This window comes from Trachypithecus francoisi, unplaced genomic scaffold, assembly GCF_009764315.1.
Source record: "Trachypithecus francoisi isolate TF-2019V2 unplaced genomic scaffold, Tfra_2.0 Lachesis_group8, whole genome shotgun sequence".
Lineage (NCBI taxonomy): Eukaryota > Metazoa > Chordata > Mammalia > Primates > Cercopithecidae > Trachypithecus > Trachypithecus francoisi.
In genome coordinates, this window is record NW_022681473.1 from 43,171,619 (window position 1) to 43,192,153 (window position 20,535).

Genomic DNA, 20,535 nt, shown 5'->3' on the forward strand with positions numbered 1-20,535 from the left:
TCCAGTAAAGTTACAGGCTACAATATCAACACAAAAAAAAATCAACAGTGTTTTAATACACTAACAGCAAACTATCTGAAAACTAAATCAAGAAAACTATCTCCTTAACGATAGCTACAAAAAAAAAAAAAAACCCTAGGAATTAATTTAACTGAGAAGGTGAAAAATATTTATCCTGAAAACTATAAAACTATGATGAAAGAAAATTGAAGAAGACACAAATGAATGAGAAGACACTTCATGTTCGGAAATTGAAAAAAAAAAAAAAAACTAGTATTGTTAAAATTTCCATATTACCCAAAGTGATCTACAGATTTCATGCAATTACATCGAATTGCCAATGACATTCTTCACAGAAATACCAAAATACATTCTAAAATTCTTATGGAAGCACAAAGACCTTGAATAGCTAAAGTAATCTTGAGCAAAAAGAATAAATCTGGATGCATCACACTACCTGACTTCAAAATATACTACAAAGCTATCATAACCAGAATATCATCAAATACTGGCATCAAAACTGAAACACAGACCAAGAAAACAGAAGTGACAGCCCAGGAATCAATCCATATATTTATAGCCAACTGGTTTGAAACAGTTTCCAGGATTACACAATAGAGAAAGAAGAGTCACTTCAATAAATAGAGTTGGAAAAACTGGATATCTAGGTGTAGATGAATAAAAACAGACATTATCTCATACAACATACAAAAGTCAGCTAAAAATGGATCATAAAATTAAATGTAAATCCTAAAAGTATAAAACGACTACAAGAAAAAAAAAAAATAGGGAAAAATGTCTGGCATTGGCCCAGCAGTAATCTTTTGGATATGACACCAAAAGCACTGACAATAAATGCAAAAATAGACAATTGGTACTACATCACATAGAAAGCTCCTGCATGGAAAAAAACAATTAACAGAGTGAAAAGGCAACCTATGAAATGGAATGAAATTTTTTAAAATCATTAATCTGATAAAGGACTAATGTCCAAAATAAGAAATTCTCACAGTACAGGAGACAAAAAAGGAAATAACCTAATTTTTTAATGATCAAATGAAATGAATAAAATTAATAAACTCTGCTCCAAAGAAGACATACAAATGGCCACTAACTGTAGAAAAAGGTGCTCAATGTAACTAATTATCAGCAAAATTAAAATTAAACCTGTAGGATATATCACACCTGTTAGGATGGCTTCCATGTTTAAAAAATAACAAAAGATAGTAAGTGTAGACAAGGATGTGGAAAAAAGGTAATTCTTCACACTTTTGGTGGAAATGTAAGTTAGCACAGCTACTATGGAAAACAGTATGAAGATTCCTCACCAAATTAAAAATAGAACAGTCATGTGAATCTGTGATCTCACTACTAGATTTAAATCCAAAGGAAATGAATCATTATTTTAAAGAGATATCTGCATTACCATTTTTACTGCAGCATTAATCACAGTAGTCAGTATATGAAATCAACTTAAGTAGCTATCAATGGATGAATGGATAAAGAAAATGCAGCATGTATGTACAATAAAATATTATTCTGCTAAAAGAGAAGGAATTCCCCCCATTTGTGATAGCATGTGGAACCTAAAGAACATTATTTGTAGGGAAATATGTCTGGCACAGAAAGACAAATACTGGATGATCTCACACTTACATGGAATCTAAAAAAGCTGATCCAATATAAGGAGAGAGTAGATGGGGCTTACTAGGGGCTAAGACAGCTGGGAGAAGGGGATGGGGTGATGTTGGTAAAGGATACAAAATTTCAGTCAATTAGGAACAATAAGTTCAAGAGATCTTTGTACAATATGATGACTATGGTTAAAAACAATGTACTGTATTCTTAAAAAATGCTAAAAGAGTAGAGACAAGGGTGGAACAAGATGGAAGACGAAAAGGCAGCACTGATCATCCCCTTGCAAGGAAACCAATTTAACAACTATCTACACACATAACAAAGCACCTTCATAAAGACCAAAAATCTGCTGAGTACTCACAGTGTCGGGTCTTAACTGTATGTCACTAAAAGAGGCATTGAAGACGTAGGATAATCAGTCTTGAATCACCAGCATCACTCCTTTCCAGCTTCTAGGAGCAGGGACGTGGTGCAGAGAGAGTTTCTGTGTACTGGTGAGAGGAAGAGGCAAAAATTGTGAGGCATTGAACTCAGTGCTGTCTTGTAGGGAAACTAGACAAAGCTCAGCTAACACTTGCCCACAGTAGGAGTATTTAAACTCATCTGCCCAAGTCAGAGGTCACAGTGGTCACAATTTGAGATCCTACAAGCCCCACTACCTCTGGCTAAAGTGCTCTAGGGACACAATAAACTTAAGACAATCTTGGACACAAAGACTGCAACTCTTGGTGAGTCACAGTGATGAACTGGGTCCAGAGTCAGTGGAATTGGGAGGATAGGTGAATTACTGAGATACCAGCGGGAGCAGCTAAGGGAGTGCTAGCATCACCCCTCCCCTAACTCAGGTTGCACAGCTCATGGCTCCCAAAGGGATCCCTTCCTTTCACTTGAGAAAAGTAGAGGGAAGAGTGGAGAGGACTTTGTTTTGCATGTTGGATACTAGCTCAGCCACAGCATAATAGAGCATCAGGCAGAGGTGTGCATTCTCCTTTCCAGGCGCAAGCTCATGAACACTGTAGACACAAGATGGGCCAGCAAGGAATGTGCTGCCTTGAAGAGAAGGACCCAGTTCTGGCAGTATTCATCACCTGCTAACTGAAAAGTCCTTGGGTCCTGAATAACCAACAGCAACACTCAGATACATTCTTGAGTGCCTTGGATGAAACTCTGAGGCTTTCTGGCTTTAGATGAGATTCAGCACATTCCCAGTTGTGGAGGCTACATTTAAAGCAGTGTGTACAGAGAAATTTACAGCACTAAATGCCCACAACAGAAAGTAGGAAAGATCTAAAATCGACACCTTCACAATTAAAATGACTAGAGAAGCAAGAGCAAACAAACTCAAAAGCTAGCAGAAGAGCAGACCTGGAGGAGATAGAGACACCAAAAACCCTTCAAAAAATCAATGAATTCAGGAGTTGATTTTTAGAAAACATTAACAAAATCGATAGACCACTAGCAAGACTAACAAAGAAGAAAAGAGAGAAGAATCAAATAGACACAATAAAAAAAAGATAAACGGGATATCACCACTGATGTCACAGAAATACAAACTACCATCAGAGAATACTATAAACACCTCTATACAAATAAACTAGAGAATCTAGAAGAAACTGATAAATTCCTGGACACATACACCCTCCCAAGACTAAACCAGGAAGAAGGTGAATCTCTGAATAGACCAATAACGGGCTCTGAAATTGAGGCAATAATTAATAGCCTACCAACCAAAAAATATGCGGGACCAGATGGATTCATGACCAAATTTTATCAGAGATACAAAGAGGAGCTGGTACCATTCCTTCTGAAATTATTCTGATGAATAGAAAAAGAGGGAATCCTTCCTAACTCATTCTATGAGGCCAGCATTATCCTGATACCAAAGCCTGGCAGAGACACAACAAAAAAAGAGAATTTTAGACCAATATCCCTGATGAACATCAATGCAAAAATCCTTAATAAAATACTGGCAAACTGAATCCAGCAGCACATCAAAAAGCTTATCCATCACAATCAAGTTGGCTTCATCCCTGGGACGCAAGGCTGGTTCAACATATGCAAATCAATAAACGTAATTAATCACATAAACAGAACCAATGACGAAAACCACATCATTACCTCAACAGATGCAGAAAAGGCCTTCAACAACATTCAACACTGCTTCATGCTAAAAACTCTCAGTAAACTAGGTATTGATGGAACGTATCTCAAAATAATAAGAGCTATTTATGATAAACCCACAGCCAATATCATACTAAATGGGCAAAAACTGTAAGTATTTTCTTTGAAAACCAGCACAAGACAGGGATGCCCTCTCTCACCACTTCTATTCAACACAGTGTTGGAAGTTCTGGCCAGGGCAATCTGGCAGGAGAAAGAAATAAAGGGTATTTAATTAGGAAAAGAGGAAGTCAAATTGTCCCTGTTTGCAGATGACATGATTGTATATTTAGTAAACCCCATCATCTCAGCCCAAAATCTCCTTCAGCTGATAAGCCATTTCAGCAAAGTCTCAGGACACAAAATCAAGGTGCAAAAATCATAAGCATTCCTATACACCAATAACAGACAAACAGAGCCAAATCATGAGTGAACTCCCATTCATAATTGCTACAAAGAGAATTAAATACCTAGGAATCCCACATACAAGGGATGTGAAGGACTACTTCAAGGAGAACTACAAACCACTGCTCAACGATATAAAAGAAAACACAAACAAAGGGAAGAACATTCCATGCTCATGGATACGAAGAATCAGTATCATGAAAATGGCCATACTGCCCACTGTAATTTATAGATTCAATGCCATCCCCGTCAAGCTACCAATGACTTTCTTCATAGAATTGGAAAAAACTACCTTAAAGTTCATATGGAACCAAAAAAGAGCCCACATTGCCAAGAAAATCCTAAGCAAAAAGAACAAAGCTGGAGGCATCATGCTACCTGACTTCAAACTATACTACAAAGCTACAGTGACCAAAGCAGCATGGTACTGGTACCAAAACAGATATATAGACCAATGGAACAGAATGCAGACCTCAGAAATAACACCACACATCTACAACCATTTGATCTTTGACAAATCTCACAAAAACAAGGAATTGGGAAAGGATTCCCTATTTAATAAGTGGTGCGGAGAGAACTGGCTAGCCATATGTAGAAAGCTGAAACTGGATCCCTTCCTTACTACTTACACAAAAATTAATTCAAGACGGATTAATGACTTAAATGTTAGACCAAAACCATAAAAACCCTAGAAGAAAACCTAGGCAATATCATTCAGGACATAGGCATGGACAAGGGCTTCATGAGTAAAACACCAAAAGCAATGGCAACAAAAGCCACAATAGACAAATGGAATCTAATTAAACTAAAGAGCTTCTGCACAGCAAAAGAAACTACCATCAGAGTAAACAGGCAACCTACAGAATGGGAGAAAGTTTTTGCAATCTACCCATCTGACAAAGGACTAATATCCAGAATCTACAGAGAACTTAAAGAAATTTACTAGAAAAAAAAAAAACCCCATCAAAAAGTGGGTAAAGGATATGAACAGACACTTCTCAAAAGAAGACATTTATGCAGCCAACATGACAAAAATGCTCATCATCACTGGTCATCAGAGAAATGCAAATCAAAACTACAATGAGGTACCATCTCACGCCAGTTACAATGGAGATCATTAAAAAGTCAGGAAACGAGATGTTGGAGAGGATGTGGAGAAATAGGAATGCTTTTACACTGTTTGCAGTAGAGTAAATTAGTTCAATCATTGTGGAAGACAGTGTGGTGATTCCTCAAGGATCTAGAACTAGAAATACCATTTGACCCAGTCATCCCATTACTGGGTATATACCCAAAGGATTATAAATCATGCTTCTACAAAGACACATGCACACATATGTTTATTGCACACTATTCACAATAGCAAAGAATTGGAACCATCTCAAATGTCCATCAATGATAGACTGGATTAAGAAAATGTGGCACATGTACACCATGGAATACTATGCAGTCATAAAAAAAGGATGAGTTCATGTCATTTGCAGATAAATGGATAAAGCTGGAAACCATCATTCTGAGCAAACTATCACAAGGACAGAAAACCAAAAACCACATGTTGTCACTCATAGGTGGATGAGTGGGAATTGAGCAATGAGAACACTTGGACACAGGGCAGGGAACACCACACACTGGGGCCTGCCATGGAATGAGGGACTGGGGGAAGGATAGCATTAGGTGAAATACCTAATGTAAAAGACAAGTTGATGGGTGCAGCAAATGAACATGGCACATGTATACCTATGTAAGAAACCTGCACATTCTGCACACGTACCCTAGAACTTAAACTATAATAATAATAAAAAAAGAAAAATGCATTGACATCCTCGAAAGAATGCATCAGAATCTTTTAACAGCAGAATTGATAAAGGTGAAGAACAGATTGGTAAGCATGAAGACAGGCTATTTGCAAACACCCACTCAAAGGAGACTAAAGAAAGAATAAAAATAAACCAATTAAGCACATCTACAGGATTTAGAAAATAGCTTTAAAGGGGCAAATCTAAGCCTTACTGGCCTTAAAGAGGAGGTAGAGAAAGAAACGAGGGTAGAAAGATTACTCAGAGGCATAATAACATAGAACTCCCCAAACCTAAGGAAAGATATCAACATTTAAGTACAAGACATTATAAAACATAAAGTAGATTTAACACAAAGAAAATTACCTCAAGGCATGTAGTAATCAAACTCTCAGAGGTCAAGAATAAAGAAAGGATCCTAAATGCAGCAAGATTACAAAAACAATTTATATACAAAGACCTCCAATATGTCTGGCAACAGACTTTTCAGTGGAAACCTTACAGGCCAGGTGAGAGTGGCATGACATATTTAAAGTGCTGAGGAAAAAATACTTTTACCCTACAATAATACATCCAGCAAAAATATCCTTCAAACACACATGTGGTAAGTACACATAAAATCACAGAATATTGTGACACTTTGACTGTGGTGTGTAGATTACTCTTATCATAAGTAGAATGACTAAATGATAAAACAATCAAAAATAATAAGTACAACAACTTTTTAAGACATAGACAATATAGGAAGATATAAACAAAAACAACAGGAAGTTTAAAAGAAGAAGATAAAGTTAAGGCAGAGAGTCTTTATTAGTTTTCTTTCTGGTTTGTTTATGGAAACAGTTGTAAGTTGTTATTGGCTTAAAATAATGGGCTATAAGAAAGTATTTGCAACCCTCACGGTAACCTCAAAGCATAACAGATACACACACAAAAAAAGCAAGAAAATAAATCATACTACCAGAGGAAAACACCTTCACTAAAAGGAAGATGGGAAAGAAAGCAAGAAAGCAAGAGAGCAAGGACAAAAGGAAGGGAAGAGAGAGAAAGAAAGGACTACAAAGCAACCAGACAACAAATTAAAAACTTGGAAGGAGTAAGTTCTTACTTATCAATAATTATATTGAATGTAAATGGACTAAATTATCCAATCAAAAGACACAGAATGGCTCACTGAAGAAAAAAAAAGACCTATTAATCTGTTGCCTACAGGAAACATCCTTCACCTATAGAGACACATATAGAATAAAAATGAAGGGATGGAAAAAGATATTCTATGCCAATGGAAACCCAAAAAGAGCAAAAGCAGCTATACTTATATCAGACAATATAGATATCAAGACAAAAACCATAAGATGAGACAAAGAAGATCACTATATTATGATAAAGGGGTTAATTCAGCAAGAGGATACAACAAATTTAAATATATATGCCCCAACAGTGGAACACTCTGACATATAAAGCAAATATTATTAGAGTTAAAGAGAGATGCACTATATATTAGTCCATTCTTACACTGCTGTGAATAACTACCTGATATTGGGTAATTTGTGAAGAATAAAAGTTTAACTGATCCACAGTTTCACAGGCTGTGCAGGAGGCATGGCTGGGGAGGCCTCAGGAAACTTACAGTCATGGCAGAAGGTAACGGGGAAGCAGGTATGTTTTCATATGGTGGGGGAAGAGAGGGAGAGTGAAGAGGGAAGTGCTGCACACTTTTGAACAACCAGATCTCATAAGAACTCACTCACTATCACAAGAACATCAATGGTAAAATCTGTTCCCATGAGCCAATCACCTCCCACCAGGTCCCTAACCCAACACTGGGGATTAAAATTCAACATGAGATTTGGTTGGGGACACAGAGTCAAACCATATCAGACCTTAGTACAATAATAGCTGAAGACTTCAGCATCTCATATTCAGCATTGGACAGATCTTTCAGACAGAAAATCAACAAAGAAATATTTGACTTAATGTGCATTATAGAGCAAATTGATATGCTAGATACTTACAGAACATTTTATTCAATGGCTACAGAATACATATTCTTCTCCTCAACATGTTGATTATTCTCAAAAATAGACCATATGTTAGGTCACAAAGAAAGTCTTAAAATATTCAAAAACTGGAAATAATATCAAACATCTTCTCTGACCACAACAGCATAAAACTACTAATCAATAAACAAGAATAAGTTTGGAAATGATATAAATACATGGAAATTAAACAATACGCTCTTGAATGACCAGTGGGTCAATAGAGAAATTGAGAAGGAAATTGAAATTTCTTGAAACAAATCACATGATACACAACATACCAAAACCTGTGGGATACAGCAAATGTAGTACTAACAGGGAAGTTTATAGATACAAGTGCCTACATCAAAAAAGAAGAAAAACAATAAACAATCTAATGATACATCTTAAAAATGAGAAAAGCAAGAGTGAGCCAAACCCCAAATTAGTGGTAGAAAATAAATAATAAATATCAGAACAGAAATAAATAAAATTGAAATGAAGAAAACGATACAAAAGATAAAGGACACAAGAAGTTGGTTTTTTGAAAAGTTAAATGAAATTGACAAAACTTTAGCAAGACTAGCTACAAAGAAAGACATAAAACCCAAACAAAGAAAATCAGAGGTGAAAAAGGAGCCATTACAACTGATACTGCAAAAATTCAAATATCATTAGTGACTACTATGAGAAACCATATGCCAATAAACTGAAAAATCTAGAAGAAATAAACAAATTCCAAGATGCATACTGTCTACCAAGATTAATTCATGAAGAAATTCAAAACCTAAACAGACCAATAACAAATGGCAAGATAGAAACCATAACAAAAAGTCCCAAAGTGAAGAAAAGCCCAGAATCCAATGGCTTTGCTGTTAAATTCTACTAAACCTTTAAAGAATTAACATCAATCCCACTGAAGCTATTTCAAAAAATAGAGGAGAAGGGAGAACTTTCAAACTCATTCTATGAGGTCAATATTACCTTGATGCCAAAACCAGACAAAGACCAACCCAAAAAAGAAAACTATACGCTAATATCTCTCATGAACATCAATGCAAAAATCCTCAACAAAATACTAGCAAACCAAATTCACCGATATGATATAAAGATCATTCATTCTGACCAAGTGGAATTTATCCTTGGGATGCAAGGATGGTTCAACATTTGTAGTTTAACCAATGTAATACATCATACTTACTGAATAGAATGAAGAACAAAATCTATAAGATCATCTCAATTAATGTTGAAAAAGCATTTGATAAAGTTTGACATCCCCTCATGATGAAAACCCTCCAAAAACTGGGTATGGAAGTAACATACCTCAGTATACTAAAAGCCATATATACAGTGGACCCACTGTTTTGTTTTGTTTTGTTTTGTTTTTGAGACAGAATCTTGCTCTGTTGCCCAAGATGGAGTGCAGTGGCATGGTCTCAGCTCACTGCAACCTCTGCTTCCAGGGTTCAAGCAATTCTCCTGTCTCAGCCTCCTGAGTAGCTGGGATTACAGGTATGTACCACCACGTCTGACTATTTTTTGCACTTTTAGTAGAGATGGGGTTTCATCATGTTGGTCAGGCCGATCTCAAATTCCTGACCTTGTGATCCACCCACCTTGGCCTCCCAAAGTGCTGGGATTACAAGTGTGAGCCACTGTGCCTGTTAATATACTCAATGAGGAAAAACTTTAAAACTTCCTCTAAGGTCTGGAACACAACGATACTCGGAGCAATCAGACAAGAGAAAGAAGTAAAGGGCATCCAAATTGGAATGAAGAAGTCAAATTAGCCTAGTTTACAGATAATATGATTTCATATTTGGAAAAACCAAAGACTCCACCGAAAAAAAGCTATTTGAACTGACAAATTCAGTAAAGTTTCAAGATACAAAACCAATATACAAAAATCCATAACATTTCTAAATGTTAACATTTAACAATCTGAAAAAGAAATTTTTTAAAAATAATCCCATTTACAATAGCCATCAATAAAATGTAATACTTAGGAATTACATTGACCAAAGAAGTAAATATCTCTATAATGTTTCATAAAACATAATGAAATAAGTTGAAGAGGACACCAAAAATAAAAAGATACTCAATGTTCATTGATTGGAAGAATCATTATTGTTAAAATGTTCATACTACCCAAAGAAATCTAAAGATTCAGTGCAATCTCTGTCAAAATACTGATGACTGTTCTCACAGAAATGGAAAAAAAAAAAAAAACATAAAATTCACATTGAACCACAAATGACCCAGAATAGCTAAAGCTATCCTATGCAAAAAGAACAAAATTGGAGAAATCACATTACCTGACTTCAAGTTACACCTCAGAGAACCAAGAAACAAATCCACACACCTACAGTGAACTCATTTTTGACAAAGGTGCCAAGTTTATACTCTGGATTAAAAGACAGTCTCTTTAATAAATGGTATTGGGAAAACGGGAGATCCGTATACAGAAAATGAAACTAGATGTCTATCTCTCACCATATAGAAAAATCAAATCAAAATAGATTAACGACTTAAATTTAAGACCTCAAACTATAAAACTACTATAAGAAAACTTTGGGGAGACTCTCCAGGACATTGGTCTAGACAAACATTTTTTAAGTAATACCCTACAAACAAAGGCAACCAAAGCAAAAGTGTACAAATGGGATCACATCAAGTTAAAAAGCTTCTACAGAGAAGAGGGTATAATCCACAAAGTGAACAGACAGCCCACAAAATGGAAGAAAATATCTGCAATCTACCCATCTGACAAGGTATTAATAACCAGAATACACAAGAAGCTCAAACAACTCTATATGAAAAAATATAATAATCCAATTAAAAATTAGGTAAAATATTTGAATAGACATTTCTCTAAAGAAGACATACAAATGGCAAACAGGAATATGAAAAGGTGCCTAACATCATTGATCTTCAAATAAATGCAAATTAAAACTACAATGAGCTATCACCTCCCCCTAGTTAAAATGGCTTATATCCAAAAGTCAGACCATAAAAAATGCTGCTGAGGATGTAGAGAAAAGGGAACCCTTGTACACTGTTGGAGAAAATGTAAATTAGTACAAACTATAAAGAACAGTTTGGAAGTTCTTCAAAAAACTAAATATAGAGCTACCACATGATCCAGCAATCCTACTGCTGTGTATATGCTCAAAAGAAAGGAAATCAGTACACAGAAGATATTATCTGTACTCCCACATTTGTTGCAGCACTGCTGATAATGGCCAATATTTGGAAACAGCCTAAAGTCCATCCAACAGATGAACGAATAAAGAAAAGGTGGTACATATACACAGTGAAGTACTATTCAATGGTAAAGAAAAATGAGATCCTGTCATTTTCAGTAACATAGATGGAACTAAAGATCATTCTGTCAACTGAAATAGATCAGGCACTGAAAGACAAACATTGTATGCTCTCACTTTTTTGTAGAATCTGAAAATCAAAACAACTGAATTTATAGAAATAAAGAGTAGAAGGATGGTTAACAGAGGTTGGGAAGGGTAGTGCATGTGGGGTGAAGGGTGGAAATGGTTAACGGGCACAACAAAAAAATAGAATGAGAAAGATCTATTTGATAGTAGAATGGAGTGATTAGAGTCAATAATAATTTAATTGTACATTTTAAAATAACTAAAAGTGTAAAGTTGAATTATTTGTAGAACAAAGGATAAATGCTTGAGGGGATGAATACCTCATTCTCCATAATGTGATTATTATGTATTGCATGCCTGCAGCAAAACATTTCATGTACCACTATTATGTACCCATAAAAATTAAAAACTAAAAATTAAAAAATCCTGAATGGATACTAAGGTTTTTTAAATCACAAAAATGATAACTATGTGAGGCAATACAAATGTTAATTATAATAGCTACATTTAGTCGTTTCACAATGTATATATACACTACAAAACATCTAGTCTTACATCTAAATACATACAATTGTATCTGTTCGTTTTTTAAAAACTTAAAAGATAGACATATAATGTCTCAAATGATATAAATTTAGATGGTGTTTAAAAATTATATCTTTTTTAAAATTATTTGTATTTAGAAAGTAGAGCTATTATCCATAGAATATTTTTATTAAAATATAATGGATTTTTTTGTTCTTTTTACTTATTTTTTTTTTTCAGAAACAGTGTCTCATTCTGCCACCCAAGGTGGAGAGCAGTGGCATGATCACTGAGGCAAGAGGACAGCTTAAGCCCAAGAGTTTGAGTTCAAGTTCAAGAGTTCAAGTTCACCATACTTGAACTCTTGAACTCTTGGCCTTAAGCTATCCTCTTGCCTCAGCCTCCATAGTAGCTAGGACTACAGGCACACACCACCATGCCCAGTTAATTTTCTTTCCTTTTTTTTATACAGATGCATCTTGCTATCTTCCCTAGGCTGGCCTGGAAAGCCTGATCTTCAGGCTCTGGAGTAGCTACTGTGCCTGGCTGTATATACTAAAATTGGTAAGGAAGGAGAGAATGTGTGAAGCTCTTGAAGGAATATTGTGTCTAGCTGCAGAAGGCTAGGGCTATTTTGTTGGAGATTTCAGAATCCCACCCAGAGGTAGGACAATGAGGCTCCACGCGTGGTGATGCAAATGAGAGATTAACCTCCCCCAGTCCTTATCATGTAACCTTGAGAAAGTCCCTCAACCTCTTTAAGATACAATTTTCTTACTATGAGTTAGGTCAGTACTATCTATAAGGTGGTTGTGAAAATGAATTGAGACAACACATACAAAGTACTTACTACTGTTTGGGTGAGGGAGAAAGGACAAGATGGAGGAAGGTGAACAAGAAGGCACCATCCATGTTGTTTCCGGGTTCTTCCTCACCAACTTTCCGGTGCGCTGGAAAATGCAGCCCGCGCCCGGGAAGATGCAGATCAACCGAGCATGCGCCAGGTGACGTCATCCGAAGAGATCGAAACTTACCCCGCCACTCCTATGGAGACGCCCCTATCACGCCTTTATCCCGCCCACTGCCCTCCCCCTTCCAGTACCAAGGCATAAAAGTCCACCGCCCGAAGAAGCCAGCGTGACTGCTTCGGCCCCGGCATTCGTGGAGTGGAGAACGTCACCCGAGAGCGCCGGCGCGACTTCCCTGGCCCTTTCCCGCGGACCAGTGAACCTCGCCTGAGAGTGCGTGCATATTTGCAAATAAAAGGGCTGCCACTTTCTTCGCTCGTTTTGGCCTTTATTGATATTTAGTCTTTGCGTCTATTAATAATAGTAATAGAGAAACAAAACAACTACAACATGTAACATCTGTCAATTATGATTACAAATATCTCCCCTGCAAATTTGTATTATTTTTAAGGAAAGACATCCTATTTCAATCATCTTACTTTCCCCTTACCCATGTAGCATAGTGCTAGGTATTATAAATATTTGTTCAATTGAATTTATATGACTCACTAATTTTCTACTTCAGGCAGTATATATTAGAAAATAGAAGTAAATGAGAAACTTAAATATATACCTTAGCTCCTAGGACATTTATCAGTACTCAGCAGCAGGTCAATAAATGCTTGGTTAGTTGGCTGAAAACACTAATCTCTGCCTATGCTTTGGAGTCACTGTTAAATGAGGGTAATGATACAGTACACATTTGCAAATGGTTTGGAGTCTGTCGATGAATGTATCACTAGAATTAAATTGTTGCCAAATTTATATTCTGTTTAATTCAAGATGCATCATGAATTGTGATTTTTCTGTTTAAGCCCAAAGTTAGCCAAATAGTTTCAACTCTGGAATAGATATTTTAGCCAAGGCATTTTAAATTTGAGCTTAGAATTGTGTATTGTAATATTTTAAATTTGTCAATAGTTTACAGAAAATGTCTCAGAAACATGGAATTTCAGGGTGCAAATATGACTTGAAAATGGATTAAAACCTTCAATGCCTTCCTATATTTTTACATAAAACAATCCATAATTGACTTTTGAAATATGATAATTGATTTTGGCCAATGTCCGATTCATCTGTTGCTAAGAACAGGCCTCTCTAGGTAATCTACATAGGAATGGATCAGAGATGAAAGGGAATTTATAATTGTCATTGCAGCATATGTCAAACTTATTGATTGCTTGCTTTATGCTGTTCTTCAATTCATTTTTTAGCAAGCACATTTAGCTCTCACAGAAGCCCTAGTAGTAACTGATGCCATTATTACTCACATTTTACAAATGGGACAACTTAAGTAGAGAGAGATTGTTTCACCTTTGCAAATGTTACAGGTAGTTAGATTGGCATGAGTGGGGCAGGAGAGGCCTCTTCTCCCCCACTCGCTAGGAATGTCGGGTGATGGTTTGACGATAATCGCATTGCTCTCTAAAAATAGTAATTTGGCAGCCAGTGTCAGGGCGCCAGGGAGAAGACAATATCCTGACGATCCACAGCTATCAAATCCACAGCTATCAACATTAAAGAACTAATTGAGTTGCAGATGCCAGTGAGAAGAAACTTCCTGGGAATGTGTGTGAAGAGATGAAATGGCAAAGAATGACCTACCAGGTGCACTCCACTGGAGAAGGGAAGAAAGCTTCAATTGGGTATGCATACAACTTCTTAAACTCACTGCATGTGCTCACTTCCCAAGGGTAAGGAGGGCACTGTGCATTCGGGAAGCCCAGGCAAAGGGAAGAATCGTGGGAAAGACCCAAGCCTATAAAGCCCTAGGGTCAAGGTCAAATGCTCTCTTTGTTCTTCAGGAGTCCACTTGGATCTCTTAAGTGAACTTTCTTTTATTTCCTGTTCGAAAGCCTTTTAAAATAAACTTCTGCTCCTGCTCTGAAACTTGCTTTAGTGTCTTGGTGTCTTTCTCTGCCTTATACCCCTCAGTCGAATTCTTTCTTCTGAGGAGGCAAGAACTGAAGTTGCTGCATACCCACATGGATATGCCACCGGTAGCACAGGGTAACTTGTATACCTTCTAGCGGTAACACAGATCATCCAGATCATAAGTAGAGAGCCAAGAGTCAAACGTAAATAGTATGGGTTTGTAATATGATTCAAATGGTTACATTTTAAATCACCATCTGAATGCTTTGACACCACTCACTATCACTTCTTTGATACAGGAATGGCCTCCACCCTCCACCTAAGAAGGTGATAGCCATCTTTCAGTATTTAGCATCTCTTATGTGTTTATTTTTAAAAGGCCTTGGATATATAAGAACGTGTTTATTTTTATGATGGCTTTATTTTACTTCTAAGGAGACATTTTACATGCTGGGAAAGCATAAGACCATCTCATGTCTACTCAAAAAAGCAATTAATCAGAGCTTAACATCTTTGACAGTGTCTTACACCTTCTAACAGGGTGGTTAATTATTTCTTTCTAGTAGAGTTGTTGAATGATTAAAGCTAAAATCTTCATGGAGTAATTTCTTACGTGTGGTTGTGACAGAATGTCGTTGAATATAAGTACATTTTGTTTCATGGAGATACGTTATGATATTTGTTATTATGACATAAGTAATCTGAGAGAAGAGATACCTATACACCTAAAGTCAGCAATTGTTTCAGGGTAATGCAAAACATGATATCACCTAGGATTAAATGCTTCCCTGTTTTATTAATTTATTTCAAAAATGATTAAAGGAAAACTAAAATTAAAATTTCCCTTTTGGGGCCAGAAAAAATAAGGTTGCTGGATACAATGGAATGAACACTCAATTAGAAACCCCAAAATGTTCCTCCAAATTTCTGCTTTGCCTTCGATTAGCTAATACTCTTGGGGAACTCTGTCTTTTCTCTTACAGAGTAAGATATTTTAGCTAGATGCTCCACTGTCCTTTCCAACACCTATTAAAATATTTCCTTTCCGCTAATACTCAGTGTGCAATAAACATATCTATTGCTCTCTCACTTTCTTCCTCTTTTTTAAAAAAAGTCTCATATGTCTATAAACCTTTCAAAAGTAAATGAGAATTTTAGTTTCCAGATGGCTTCCTCTAACGGTTTTTCAGACATATATCTGAAAATTAGGACTTAGTATTTGGAAGGAAGTGAACCATACCATAGTCTTACCTCTCTATGGAACCCATCATTTGTTATAACCGTTCAGTTCATATCCATGAGCTACTATAACTTCTATTTTCACAACTTTATTAAATGAAGATAGTAAATGATTGGCCTATGCCTAAATGTGCTCCTGTTTTAGAACTAGAATTATATTACTTTTGAGACAACCTCTGCTTTTGAAACATGCTTTATTATATGTCACAAACCCATTATTTATTAGCAAACATATTTAAATAAAAAAGATGATTTTTAGGATTTCAAAAGACATTACCAATGTTTATGTTCTTGTACATTCTTCTTTCAAAAATTTTTTTCATGGTTTCCTCTGATGATCAGTCCAAGTTAGACTAACAGAGGAACCACAGCTAAATGCATAAAGCTTATGATTATCTTGGCAAATTATTTCAAGGTGTTTTCCCAAATGACTGAATTTGCCCAACCACAATAAATTCCTAGTAAAGTTTCAGTGGAACTAAAATAGATATCAAGCTTATTTCTCACTACTATGGCAGAATGGACAATTTAAGTGGACAATTATTGATTTCCTGTCTAAACTGATTGACATTAATTTTAATAAGCCAGGACCTTTCTCCCTTATTTCAGGCTGTTGTTCATGAGTTCAAGACTTTATTCCTGCATTATGACTAATAGAATGGCTTGCTTACTTTTTCTAAAGTATTTCCATGGTCAGAAAAACAAGTTATTATGAAAGCCTAGAAGCTAAATTGTAATTTTATAAAGAAGCTTTTAGTTTGTAAATGTTTGATTTGTTGTTTGACTGCTTTCCAGATAATTAAAATGTTCTTCTTTTTATTTCCAACCCCTAATGTGAACTATAGAACCTCTGAGAATCTTACCATAATTGACGTGGATCGTGATTAGTTATAAGATTGTATTTACTGGTGCCATGTAACAATACCTGGCAAGCGAGCAAATTAGCTAGAGTCAAACTAAGTCTAAAAGCTATACTGGAAGGATGCAGCTTGCACTTGTGACACCTGACTTGATAAGAAAAAAAATAGATAGATAATAAATGATGTATTTTAAAGCCATACCTCTTCCCTCAACATGACAGTTTTTGAAAATGGGATGGTAAATGGAAAATCCAATACAGATAGCAGATAAATCAGTTAGTTTAATGACTCTGCTTCTCCTAACCACCACCTCTGTTCCTTATTTCAATCACTGAACAATGAACTCAAAATTAGAAAGAGAGGTCTATTGCAACTGGTAGCATCAAAATTAATATCAATAAGTTTGATATTGAGGGGGTAAATCTCTATAATTAAATAATAAATAATTAGGAACATACTGAGTTGATTTCATTTTCTGCCTTTGTGGAAATCTAGCATTCAAATGAGATGATTACATTGATTGTATCTTTTTTTGCTTACTTCTGAAAGGAGAGCATAATAACTAATGTATTTCTCCATATATGATTAGTAATGAAGATGTCCATTTCAATTTCATCTTTGCAAAGAAACATGCTTTGCCAAGTACTCACACCTGCAAATATGTTTTCTAACTCTTCATTTTCTTCTCTATTTACTCCTTGATTGTAGGGTAAATTTTCCAAGCTGTAGTGAAAAGCAAATAATTGTCTTTTTATCACCTCTCTGGGGAATTCATTACACTTGTTTACTGATGTGTATGGCTGACTGAATAGTGATTCCTAATTAGCATATATGAAATAATCATTGGCCTATCTGGAGTCATAATGAATGCATTATGAAAAATTTACTCAGTGTCAAGAAGATAGGTATTAGAATAAATTAGCTTATCTTATCTGTATTGAAGCACTGAGAATACCTTAGATACAATGTTTATTAAAACAGGGCAATAACAATAAGGCAATTTGCTAAAATCATTAGTGCACATCATTGAAAATATAAATTTTTGCATCTACACTCGCTTCTACATAACATGCCACAGAAATAAAAAGCTAACTTGATATCTTAGTAAATGTAACTGAGGGTTTGAAGACAGGAAAAATGCACTTGTTTTTCCAGTATTCTTTAATAATTACTATATTTAGTATTTTCCTGGGCTTGGGAAAAACCCACCTACTAAAGGAATTTTTTCATTGAATGCAATCTTTAGTTTGCTTTAGGCATATCTGTCATTTCTGGATAGGAATAGTAAAGATTTGAAGCTAAAAACACCGAAGAGTCAAGGGTTTCAAGGGAAAAGTCAGTTGACCATCCTTGTCTTAGAGAATTTGATGTGGTCTACAGGTTGACCTTCAGTCTCACCAGCTTAAAGACTGCTTAGCATATTAAGCACATAACTGGTTAGCATATTAAGAAATGCTCTTTCAAATTCTCACAAATCAAACTTAGGATGAGTGATGTAAAAAGCAGAGCCTATCTTATTGATTTACGATGAGAAGTATAACTGTCAAAAGACTGAGAACATTTGCATCAATATGAACAGTTCGTTCTCCCCCTAAGCAAATCTTCACAGGAAACCAAATTATGACCGAAATTTGCCTGCTGAACATGGAAGTATGTCAGGTCACTCAGTGGTTGTGAATGTATTGAGTATCACCAGGCATAATCTCTGATGTCTCAATCAGACAGTCTACACAGCATAAATCAGTTGGCCACAGGGACTGGGATATTAAGGATTTGTATGAGGACTCCCCTTCACACTGGGAGGATAGAAACTGACAGCACTGGCATCTCTAGCTCCTCCTTTCTGCACTTCCTGGCTGATGAGCTGCTTCCTAATGGGCACATTTCTCTATAGAGAAGTTAATCCTTGGGTCAAGTGCTTAGAGTTTTCTTTCCATCTCTTTAAGATGTTTTTGCATTATATCTTTGGATCTTTGGCATTATACATTCATTCTCTATTTTAATTATGAGTCATAATTTTTCACCCATTCTTGTAGAGGAATCTTACTATTGACCTGTGTCAAATGTCTTCACATACAAATCTAAAAGGAAACATTCTCATGAGAGTCTCACTTGTATAATTATTTGAACTAAAAAGTCTAAGATACCTTTACCAAGAATCCATAGTCATAGCACACACAGTCCTGTTCTATTGAGAGGATATGACATTGGCCTTCCATACACCCATACTCTGCCGTTTCTACACTCTTTCTCATGGATGTACAGTCACTTTCTATCATCCCCTTCCTCCATCCACCTTTACCCTCACTTCAGCCCTCACACACATACATACCACATCACTCCCCAGTGGGCATGCAGCCTGTCCCACTTTCTGTGACCCCTCATCTGCATGTGTATATTTATTTTCAAAAGTGTTTAATATATATAAAGAGGCAAATTAGAGAGGATCATTAGAAAAAATTTTTAATGCTCTTCCACGAACTTTTATGTAGCTTTGGGAAAACTCTCTACCTTTCTCTGTGCCTCATACCAGAAGTTGGGAATTTTATATGATCTGCGTATTTCATGAGTTTTTATTCCTTAAGTACATAGGAATTTGTTCTTATAGAGCATTAGACTTGGGTTAGAATATTGTTCCATTAAATTAATATGGTAATTGCCTCAATAATCCAGTTAGGTGCATAGTTTTAAAAATGTTTATGTACATGTGCGTTAGTAGTAGTACAATGTTATGCATTGGTGTATGTGTATACATATGTAGATAGATACAGATGGATGGATGGATGGATAGATAGATAGATAGACAGATATATAGATAAAAAATTTTATGTAGACCAATGATTTTAAAATAAGTAAGAACATTCCAAATAGGGAGGGTTCTAAGGTTAATAAACTTTGGAAATCTGGATTCAAAACAGTAAACAAGGTTCTTTAACTGCAGGAAATCTCAGAGCTTGTAAGAAGCTAGTATGTTTGTGAGAGAGTTACAGAGTTTTCAAATTTTATTACATTACAAAAATTTTGTTATAAAAAGTCAGTTCTTAGAACTTTATGTTTTGCAGAGCACAGATTTGCAAATTTAGTTGTAAGAGGCTTATTTTCTAGAGTCCATTATTAATTATCACTTTTGATCCAGATACAGAGTTACTCCGTGTATATAATCGATAGAGACAAATTGTTCTAGTGCTCAGATTATCAGTTGTCTGTTAGTTAATAAAAAAAGATGTGAACAAGAAATGTCATTCAAAGTAAACAAATAATTAGGTAAACAAATTACAGTACAATCATTAAATGGAATACCACTCAGCATTAAAAAGAAATGGAATACTGAAACCCAAAAGAGCATAGGTGAATCTTCAAAATACTATTCTAAGAGAAAGAAGCCAGATACAAAATGCTATAATTTAATTATATGAAATTCAAGGGCTGCCAAAATTAGTATATGATTATATAAACCAGAAGAGTGGTTGCCTCTGGAAGTGAAATGATTGACTAGAAAGAGTCATCATGGGCCGGGCGCGGTGGCTCAAGCCTGTAATCCCAGCACTTTGGGAGGCCGAGACGGGCGGATCACGAGGTCAGGAGATCGATACCATCCTGGCTAATACGGTGAAACCCCG